This window comes from Calypte anna, chromosome Z (genome assembly GCF_003957555.1).
Source record: "Calypte anna isolate BGI_N300 chromosome Z, bCalAnn1_v1.p, whole genome shotgun sequence".
NCBI classification, from domain to species: Eukaryota; Metazoa; Chordata; class Aves; order Apodiformes; family Trochilidae; genus Calypte; species Calypte anna.
In genome coordinates this window covers 38,785,633-38,795,085 of record NC_044274.1, presented here as the reverse complement: position 1 = coordinate 38,795,085, position 9,453 = coordinate 38,785,633, and positions in this window count along the sequence as shown.

Below are 9,453 nucleotides of genomic sequence, written 5' to 3'. Positions count from 1 at the left end.
CTTATATCAACTCTTGCAATTTATTAAGTGACAGATCACTAATCTGGTGCCTGCCTGGGAAGAAGAGGCATGCAGCTACAGAAAAACAGTATTAAATAGGAAAATTAGGTTGTAGTGATAGAAGAATAAATATCCAAGTACAGTGTTTTCCTTAGGGATTAACGACCACCTAATGGATGCTAGACATTACTGACATAATTCCTGTCTGTCCAGCTTTCATCTGTATGTTTCATTTGTACTGCAAGTGTGCACATACTCTGTCCTCATGCACCTGCACCTCATTCACCAAAAAATATGAGAAGAATAAGCAATCTTCTGTTAATGGTAAGTATAGAGAAGCAGACATGAGGGGAACAGTATGGATAGGGAGTGGAAAGAGTTGGCTGGCTGTGTCACAGTTTGAAAAGAAAAACTGTAAAAGCAGATGCAGAAGAGGAAATAAATGCTTGCTATATAGCTGCCAGTCTTGCAGAGGGGCAGAAGAAAAACAAGTAGAGGTGGGAAAACAAGGTGAGGAGGAAAATAATCAAAACTATGTCAAAGTGGGAAAAAGAGGGAAGAGGAGAGGCAAAACATCTCACTGCTTATGAAATTTCCAGAGAACAACATCAGAGAGTGTAAACAGGCAATGGTGAAAGCTCCAGTCAATGTCAAAGAAGCAGCAAGATCAGTAAGGAAACTGTACAGTATGAAAGTCAAAACAAATGCCTTTCAGCTGCATGTAGCCAGAGCTGTAAGTCAACTGGAGAGATGACACTAAAGATTTATGAGGTTAAGGCCAAAAAAAGGTTATCAGAAGGAGTCCTCGCAGAGAAAGTCTCCAATGATGAAGAGAGATACAGGAGTCAATGTCTCAAAGAAAAGCTGACACAAAGAGCGGATAGATAGCATATGGCAGTACAAAGTCAATTAAGTACAGCCAAATGCAAAAATGTCTTCCACAAGACAAAAAAAGTTTGAAAAAGGGAAGAAGGAATACATGTGACAGGTGAAAGGAGACTAAGGCAACAACCCTTGTTTTTCTATGCAGACTAGGAGTGGTAGAGGTAGAGATTCTCTCCTTGCAAGTGGCTCCAGACACAGTGCTGCGGGAAGGAATATGCATCTCTACTACAGACAGAGGCTGAGAAACTGAGCACATGCAGTCAAATTATTTCGAGAAGAGAAATGTTTTTTTGAGAGAGACCAGTAGATGGAAGAAATGGAGAAAGGGGACAGGCTTTATGGTGAACATATGAAAGACAAGAAGAGACTTCATATGAGATCTGTCTTTATTAGATCTCTGCAACATGTTCAGGCTGTGACTTCTCCAGTATCCCCAGGACACAACAGTGGAAAAGAAAAGCCAGTAAGGAGCACTGAAGAGTAAGAAGACAGCAAAGAAAGGAAAACAGAGAAGAAGGAAGGGAGCAGGAGGGGAGGGAAGAGGAAAGAAGGGAATAAACAACTTAGGCTGGCACAGTGAGAGTAAAAGTGCCTTGACTATGTCTATGGAAACAGGCATCAAGGAGTGAAAACAGGAGGTAGAAAAAGAGACAAGATGATCCCACTTGTGGAGAAGATAAAATAAAACAGCAAAGCTTCAGAAAACTTCTGGTTTTCTCCTGACTTGGTGACTGCAGTGAATTTACCCTGGCTGAGCAGGGAAAGATGCTGAAGGAGCCACTGTAGTTCACCATTGACTGAATGCTTCAGGAATGAAGTTTATATTGAATTCTGGAGTTCCCTAGGGCAAAGCTCTTGAAGCCAAGTTAGTTTAGTTTAAATACCTACACCCCTATCGCTCTAACCATTAGAGTACTTCTTATACTGACAGACAGTCTACTGCACTGCTTCCTGAACCAGGCATTTGCCTTGCTTTGAGAGCAAGATGTCTGAACAAGCTATCAGTGTTTCTCTGTGCAAATCATCTGGGCTCCATGTAGGCAGAGCATCATGTGCAACATTACAGATGCTGATAAAGATAGAATTCCATCCTACAGTAACGGCTGAGAAGAGGAGATGGGTCCAAAGGAAAAGTGCACAAGGGAGCAATGACACTGTTAAGTGACACATTATTGGTATCTGCAGGGTAGTTATTTTCATTCACAGAGCAGTGTAGATGCTATTCTTCTACCAGTAGTGTGTTTGTATAACACAATTCATGTTAACAACAAATAAGCATTTTTACTAACACTAAACTTAATCCCAAATCCTGGTTCATTTCTCTCAGTAATATAACTTTCAGAGAGGTACATGTGCTTGTCAACAGTCAGTCTTTAACATTGTATTATATGTACCACTTTGTTATTTCAAGAATTTGTTGGCAGTTTTCAGCTAGGAAAAAAAAAAAGAACCCTAGCTCCAGGTTTTTTGGTTTTGTTTTTTCATTTGCAAGAAAGAAATATGAGATACAATAAAATACATAATGATGCCATCACCATATTAATCCTTTCTATATCTCTTTCCCTAAATGCAAATTTTACAACTATGCATTAGAAAAGCACCAAGTACAAATATATATGCCAGCAAACATACCTCTCAACCAAAAAACAGAGGAAAAACAGAGAAAAAATTTTTGTATACACTTACATTTACACAGTATTTTTGTTGGTAAAGACATTAATGTTTCTGCAGTATATTTTAATTAAACTATTTCAACTGCAAATATTTTTAAATATTTTTAATATTACTACAGTTGTGACATATCAGTAATTTTGAATATTTTGAATATTACAACAGTCCTTGAAGCTGGGATCTGGTATCTTTATAAATGCTTTTCCCATGAAAACAGTAGAACAGAATGTGGAACATTTCTAGATGTCACCAAAGCTAAAACTTCATGATATATTTTAATTCAGTTCTGCAGGCATTCCCTGATATAGGGCCAAGTGGTCACTGAATTCAATAATCTAGACAGATTACTAGAGCACTTCTATTTTTAGGGATCCGTCTGGTATTGTGGAAACTGCAGCTGATGGGATTAGTTCTATATCCCAGCTATTGAAGCTGCAAGAGAAACATGCACTACACCACTCTAGTTGCAATGTCAGGCCGATTGCTGGAAGCTCATATCCCATTTTATTTTCAGACATCATTACTTTATAATTAATTCACGGAAACTCATGCAACGTTTAATTTTTGTACTTCGGCTATTTGTATCATATATAACATAATAAGGACTGGCAAACTCAGGGACTCTGAAAGAGTGTCATTAATATTTTAACAAAAACTACAACATGAAAATTCTTTTTAAAAAAAAGAAAAAGAAAAATCAAAAACACCACCCACAAACCTCAACAAAAAACTACTTTCTGGAGGGGGAGAAAAAAAAAAAAAAAGTCTTTCTCCTGCAAGTGTAAACAGCTACATCTAGTGTTTGTAGGCAGTACAGACAAATTCTCCTGCACCTGAGACGTATTTTAAGGAAATATTTTGGATTCTGTATTTAATGGAGAGGAAAAAAATTATCCAGTTTAAAGCTATGTAATTAACAGCACTAATGTGTCACTGAAGCAACTTCATTTTTTCCATTTATCTTGTGCAAATTATGGATATTGGGGTTTCTTTGTCATTTTAAGGTTTGACTTGTGTGTTTGTATTTTTCATATACTACATTTACATATTTTCCTTATAAATCATCTAACTACATATATAGATGAAATGAACTTAGAGTTATAAATGCCAGATACCAAGATCTACATTTTTTGGAGTGTGATTAGTTAAATAAATTCAAATAATTTTCTACATTTTCATACCTGCATTTCTAAGAAGAAAAACATCTAACTATAGTATTCTTTCCATGGTTTCAGACTTTTTTTTTTTTTTCCATAAGACCACGAATCATGGTTTTGTACATCCCAGAAGCATTCCACTCCATTAAACAGAGGCAAACTCAATACATTTTCAGCAATGCCACATACTTGTTAGTTCAGATAATGTAACAAATATTCTATATAAAACTCCCCCTGGTCTTTTCAGAAGAACAAAATAGTATTTTTTCAGAAATGATAAACAATATATGTTATTTATTAATATCTCCTTATTATCTGGAAAAAGATTTCTTTGTCAATAAATTTTAAAAAACATTTGTCAGTAAATTACCAGCCAGTAGCTAATATATATTTTAATATGGTAATAGGCTGTGGAAGAAAAATAAAGTGTTGAATTTTCACTTAGATAAAACTGAGAAGTAAGAAGTCCAAATTTTCTGTTTAGTCAAAATTTACATTCATCAGCTATTTGGAAAACTCAAATAGCAGTTTTTGATAATGACACACAATCAATTTAATATGTATGGGAAGGGAGGTGTAAGTGGAATTTGAAAGATGCATAATGAATTTAATTGCAAACCCAGATTACTTATGCCAGTCATAAAAATGCATATTAAATAGTACTAATTAACAGCAAATGTTCAGGAAATCTAGTAAAGTAACATGGTGGACAACTTCATGAAAGCCTCTGCAGGGTACAGTAAAAGAACATACAAGATCTGATTTCTACCATTCTTTAGTCAGACAATTCCAGAAACATTGAGATCCATTGATGTGTGAAAAATTACATAGAAAACTAGCTAGATATGATGATGGTGAGCTTCAATTGCTATAATATATTGTCTCAATTTTTGTAATAGTTGAATTCCTTAAAAATAGTTTGTTTAGCTTTTTTATACTTGGTCCAGCTGAATGAAGGAAATACAGGACATTGACAAATTAAAGGCTAGATTTTCAAAGACATTTTGATGTGTCTTATTTCAGTGCTTTTAAGAAAAATAAGAACATTACAAAAGCAAATTTCCACTGAAAGTATTCTGCACAAGTCATCTCCAGAATGACGATAGAAAAACAGCTTCATTTCCAAAACAATACTGATGTCATTTTATCTTTGTTCTGCTTAGCTGTATCACCTTGACACAGCACTTTCTGTTATGCTATCAGAAGTTCATCCTTATTTGAGCAAAGTTGCAGAAAAATAATCTCAAAATCTCTTCTTCTCAGAGTCTCCTGTTTATCATACAGGAGACAGAAAGAGGCTGCAGAAAGACTGAGTCTTTCCTTCAAGTTCAGGGTTTTGTGTAAGCACCCATACAGGTTTGATAATGTTTGGAGAGGTCTGCAGAGGGGTGTTTGTCTTGTGGGGATTTTTAACATTTATGAATTGTCTGTCACAGTACTCTCACATCTCTCTTTCACAATCCATCATCTACCACTAGTTCACTTTTCTGGTGCTCTTTCCTTTTAAGAACAGACCTCAAAAGAAAAGGCACTGGAGAAAAGAAAGAGACACACAATACATAATAAATAGAACTAGTTTAGCTCTTATTACTATGGCAGCCTAGAAAACAGTGTCCAGATAAGATCTTCCCTTGTTTGCAACCACATTTCTGCTGTAGTACAGTTACTTGTCCTTGTTCTCAATTTACTCACAAGGTGGCATCACAGACCAAATTTTTGAAAAAATCATTCAGAAACTTCAGATTCCTTTTCCCAGCTCCTGAAAATTTATCATTTGTTTTCACAGGGCAAAGCAAAAAGGACTAGAAGAGTATTCATAGTGAAATAGAAAGGGACGAGGTATCCGACTGGTGCAGGAGATGGCTGATCAGAAAATAATAAGCTAAGTGGGACAAATTTAGCATTTTGAGAGCATTTTATCAAAAAGTAGTGAATTATAAAACAGAAGTGAAAAATTGATTGTTACCTGTAAGAATGATTCTCCTATACATTCTAACTGATTAAAAAAATCACCACCCACTAAGAAAGCTATGCCTGTCATGCATCACCAAAAAAAGGTGTTTCATTCACAGCGCTGCTTTGAAGGTCTGTGTTTATTATACTTTCTGGCTTATAGGCTACAAGCATACAATGATGTAAAAAACTCAGATTTCAATCTTGTTCTCTTTTTGTGACCCCTTGGTCCTATCCCATTAACTTACATCCAGACAAGGAAGTCTTCTAATTAATTTCTCTACAACCTTTTTTCTGTAACATATTTATTAACATCCCTCTCCTGCTCTTCATAAGCTTTAAATGGCTGGATGTCTATTCCCCATAAAGTGGGTGGGTTACTATTTCTCAGAAGTCTTAACTTCATGTAAAAAGTCCCATTCTCCTGCAGTCCTAATATATGTCTTTCAAAAAAAGTACATCTTCCTGTCTTCAAAACATGACAGATTACTTTTCTTCCATCCCCTGCTCACATTTGACTACAGGCTTCTTTATTTTGCAGGCTATTATAAATTACTTTTGCCACTTTAAAAAAGGTATTATAAAATTCATACATTGTTTTTCAGTGGCGCAGCAGTGAAAATTCTATCTCACTGTGTCAGAGCAAACCTTCAGCCAAACAGCCTGAATGAGTACTGAGCAGTTTTTATCTCTGGTGTGCTGGACTTTTTGTTTGGTTTTGAGATAAATTAAAAAGGGTTGAAAATAATTTTGTGGTTCTCCAACCTTATTTCTTCTTTTAGTGGTAATTATTTTTTAACATTGAATAAAATAAAAATATTAAAAATTTGTGAATACAAGCAAACATTCCTCTTTGGTAGAAATCTGTGGATTTACTACATGCTTTAAGCTCAGCACAGAGAGACACAGCATGCTAGTCAGTGGGGTCCTTAAGGGACTTAAATTTCAGATTTATTTTCATTGATTTTATGTGACACTTTGTCCTTTCACTGGCAAAAAGATAAGAGCAAACAAGATCCAAATGACCTTTGTTTACTTGTCTTCCATGGTAACTCAGCTTCTTTTAATATTCTGAGTAGAGTGACTTAGAGTTTCAGTTAGATTGCTCTGTTGATATTTTCATTAATTTGCATTAAATACATGGCATTATTTGTGCAGGTTCACTTAGTTGTCTCTCGCTTCTTGATATTGGAGCATAGCTCTTTAGAACTCAAGTTGCTCTTTCTTTATGCTAGGAAACCACCTTACCATTAAATATTGCTGTAACTAAAAGCCCTGAGATTTCTAAGTGTAAAAATATCCTCCCCTTCCTCTCAGAGCATTCGGGAGTCTTCTGGCAGTGAAATAGATGGTGCAACCACTCTGTTTCACAAGTATCAACCTAAGCCCTATTTCTGCAGTTCTTACAGAAAATGTTTCTGGACTATAATAGCTGGCTGCAAATTTCCCATGGAAATAGGGGATCATATAAATATATCACAATATTGAAGACAGCTGTGAAACATCCATATGAGCAGATTTAGAAACCAAAAAAATTAAAGAGAGATTTTGCTGGCTTGCAGTAGTAGTAAACCTGTGACTCCTCATTAACACACCACCATACAGATCTCCCCCAAATCTTCCCATTCTAAAGCAGAAGCATTTGCATTTGTAGAAATAGACACAAACAGAATACTATAAAAATGCAGGTACTCTTTGCCTCTAGCAAGAATGCACATAAAGCCATACTGAATTATCTTAAAATCAGGATAGCTGTCTCGAATGCCTCAGTGTTCACTAATAATTTCATTCTGTTGCACAGTCCTGTAAAACTCATAATCAAATAACCACTGATTTTCTACTAATATGTTTAACTTCATGTCATCTCATTTAGTCTTAAATGAAAATTCTAGGTGCTTACTTGTTCACATTATGAAGTGGGTTAGACTGGGCTTTTACAAAGAACATGCTGATGATGAGACCCTCTCTAACTCAATCAAAAAGAAAGATCTCTTCAAAGAAATTTAGTTTTTCAATCATTCCTTCAGCTGTAATTGGAAGTAATTTTTAAATTCCTGTTATAGCTTTTTGATGTTTTTTTGCATCTTTGTCTTTTATGATGAGCATAACTCTTGAAAAACAACTCCTCTGCTGATGAAATCAGATTCTTTCCCTTTTCATAGCTACAGCTGCTCTTGATTTCATAACGGCTGAAATGTTGAAATAATAGTTTCATGATTGGGCCTAATAATCTACTGACTACAAGTTTATTAGTTATGAACTATCCACTGAGTGTAGGTATGTTCTGGGTTTTTTTGTTTGTTTCTTTAAGGATCTAGCCAACAACATAGGTAGTATCTTAAAATACATTGATGCTTTTTTCACTTTAAAGAGGTTGGTAACCATGCCAAAAAGGTTAGTAAATCATATGTGCTTTGTATGTAGAAATATGAGTGAATATGTATATTTATATGCATATTATCAAAATGTATATGATTAGAACTAAATTTCAGAAGGAAATTAATTGTTTTCTTCTACCTATATTCTTTAGTGAGAAAGGAAGTAAGTGGGTGGGGCCTAGTAAAAAATCAAGATACTATCTTTATTTCATATTCAGCAAAGTTAAACTTTCCTTCCAATCAACTTTGACTGTGACAATTGACCTATCCAACTCATCATTACGCAGACTAAAGAACTGCAGAGTTGGATTCTCCTGATACCTGCTTCTTAAAAGAATACATCTGCTACTGACAAACTCAAAACATTTGAGATGGTTTGGTTTTCTCTCCTCTGACGTTTGCCTTTTGATCAAACAGAACCCTCAGCACCTGATGTATGTGCTCATGCCAGTTTGCTTCTTCTGTTCTAATAGACTACTATCATATATATGATATCCCATAATTTTTTGGACAGAATCTCTCTCTTCCAATTACCCTATAGGGACAGTAATTACTAAAAACAAAGTAAACTATGGAAAATGAGACATTGGAAAACAATTGGTACAGATCAGAACTCAGCCCCATTGAAGGCACACAGCTCTAGCAATGTCAGTTTTTCTTCTAGAATTAGACTTCTTGTGCTCCCAACACCTAGGTCTCTTATTCTAGATCATTCTGACATGAAGAGAAAAAGACCTGCAATTTCTAACATGAATTAGCTAAGATGACCTTTTATTTCCCTATACTTTAGCATGCTCTTTTTTAAATGAGTCATCGGAGGCTGCCGTAACTAAGACGAGCAGTGTCCGCATGTGAAGAAGAGCCAGGTAATGTTTCTTTCTACCGTTGCATTTGAGCACTGCATTACCTCATTTGTACAGCATGTGGCACAATTGGGACAGTAATGCCAAGCATGAACTCTGTCCAAATTAGAGGTATTGGCAGTAGTTTTCTGACTTTAGCAATATAAAAAATTTATACTACTCATCAGGAAAAAAATGAAAGTCCATTATGGGCTATGAATAATTTTTTCATTTCTTCTCTCTTTTCTCTTTTATATTTTTTTCCTCTGGAATTTAGCAGAAAAAGAACGCAGAGATGTTGCTAGCTTTTTTCTAGTGTTCATTTTTAAAGAAGTTATCATTAGTTACTTTTCTTACATCTGGCTGACATTAACTCTAGCTGAATGGAAATGGAAAGGTACAGGTTAACCTATAGTGTGTGATGCTGTTCTATTGCTTTATGATTACTTCAGTCATTTACTGATTTTTCTCTCATACACTGTATGCAGAAAGCTTGAAATTAAATGCAGAAAAGCAACAAGGAGCATACAAGGTTCTACACAGATTCATTTTTTATTTTTAAAAATT